Source organism: Mercenaria mercenaria, chromosome 12, assembly GCF_021730395.1.
Source record: "Mercenaria mercenaria strain notata chromosome 12, MADL_Memer_1, whole genome shotgun sequence".
NCBI classification, from domain to species: domain Eukaryota; kingdom Metazoa; phylum Mollusca; class Bivalvia; order Venerida; family Veneridae; genus Mercenaria; species Mercenaria mercenaria.
This window is the reverse complement of record NC_069372.1, coordinates 21,893,768-21,895,703: the sequence shown is the minus strand read 5'-3', so window position 1 is coordinate 21,895,703 and position 1,936 is coordinate 21,893,768. Positions and strand designations below refer to the sequence as shown.

The 1,936-nt window shown below is 31.1% G+C and overlaps 1 long non-coding RNA gene across 1 annotated transcript; it reads left to right on the top strand.

The window, feature by feature from the left end:
* The first annotated feature begins 548 nt into the window (after nucleotides 1-548).
* LOC128547105 (uncharacterized) lies at nucleotides 549-1,314 on the top strand. The gene is made up of 2 exons (XR_008366319.1): nucleotides 549-732; nucleotides 1,020-1,314. It is a non-coding gene; the product is annotated as an uncharacterized LOC128547105 (long non-coding RNA).
* The last annotated feature ends 622 nt before the right edge of the window (nucleotides 1,315-1,936 follow it).

The window sequence follows — 1,936 nt, the reverse complement described above, 5'->3', positions numbered from 1 at the left end:
TCAAAAATGCATAAACTTAAAATTAAATCGTGTTCATTGAAATATATATCTATGTTTTTATCTGTTTAAATTATAAAAAAATACGTTTTTAATTTTATATGATGTCTAGCATTGCGTTATAGTTGTGCAACATTGTATTTTTTAAGTTAATTTGATATCACTTACGTTTTTATATATATCATGATCTAGGGCCATATGTATCATATTCTGAGTCGTTATATGATATGTATACAACAGCAAGTGTACTAAGTCATGACTATAGGGTATCTTAAAAGATTCAAATTGGCTAACATTTCGTATATAGTAAAGTTTGTTTTGTTTTTACCAATATTACATATTGCATTTAATTATTTGTTTAAGGAAGTAAACAAGTATTCTACCGAAGGTCATACACTTTGTTGAAATTGTCTTACGTATAATGAACATATCATTAAAAGCCATTGTTTAGGAGTAACAATACATCGCCGCCTTTTAACAATAGATCTATTAATTCAACAGATAATCGACTTAACTATGTAAGAGAAAAATAAATCAAATCGGCACGCTGTGGCATGCAAAGCTAGTGTCTTTAGGAGGAAGAAAGCCACTTTAAATGAATTGTTTTCAGTGGTGATTCTTTAGGGGAAAACAATCTCCTTCACTGCAAAATTTACAAGTTCCTTGAGTAACTCTATATAAGTGGATAGCAGACATGGACTGGCTTCAAGTGTTCGCAGACCATTCTTTTATAAAGTAAGCATCTTAAGAAATATTTGTACCAATTTTCATTTTTGTTTTTATTAGATTTCTTATAATGAATAGTAACCGCTTGTTTCGATATACGATTTAACGTATTTTAATTATTTGCTTGGAGCTAGTTTTTCAATATTTTGAAAATATTCATTCAGGTTATTTTTCTTATCATGTTATGATAAAGGCTGTTGTCCAAAATGACTCTAAAATGTTCACAACAATTATTACATTTCATTGTAAACCTTTAACACTATTAAAACTGATATCAGATCATCAATTCATTTCAGATTTCGCCAAAGGAAAATTTTTAATAAAAATCTAGAATGCGTAACATGAAATTATCTATTTACATGAAAAATGTGTTCATAGCTCTATTGCTACTCAGTGTAGCGATTGCTAACCCAGTCCTTCCTAGTCATGACCAATGTCAGGAATCAACGTCGTCAGAACTTAGAAGTCTTCTTTCAGAGGACACGCATGAGTCATTTGGTATGGAAAGATATCACCATATTCAATTTAGAAATGATATAAGACACTTCCAAAACGTCACCAGAATTACAGTTCCTGGGGAATCAACGTCGTGTAAAAGAAACCAAAATTCTTACCATATCAGCACGGCATCTAACTGCCCGTGGTGATATGTTTTAAACTATGATCCTAACAGGAGACCGGAAACCATCATTGAAGCAAAGTGTAATTGTAGAAGAGGACCTTGCATCGACGAAGTGGAAAACAGTCGATGTGAGTCTGTAAAATACAACATACGGGTCCTTAGGAAGTATGGTTGTGAGAACGGAAAATATCAATATAAACGTACTATAGAGAGAATAACTGTAGGGTGTACATGTGTGATTGGATATTAGTATCAGGGTTTTTTCCAATATGTCTTCTGTGATACAAAGACCGGTATGTTTTTACTAAGTCAACGTTTTATTGATATTTTTTCATATTTCGTAGTCAATGTTGTTTTCATTTATTTGCTATTGTTTTAAACATGTGTTCCATGCAGTTTGAATGCCACTTTTTGGCTTTTGACTAGTTCTATCGAAATTTTATTCCGTGTTATATAACTGTACTGTAAATCAATTCTTGCTTCATCGCTTCGATTTTGAATATTAATTGTTATTCTCTTCGAAACGTTACATGCACATTTTATAGATGTTATGTTTTATTATAAATTAAATGTTTTTGTTCGTCCGTTCAT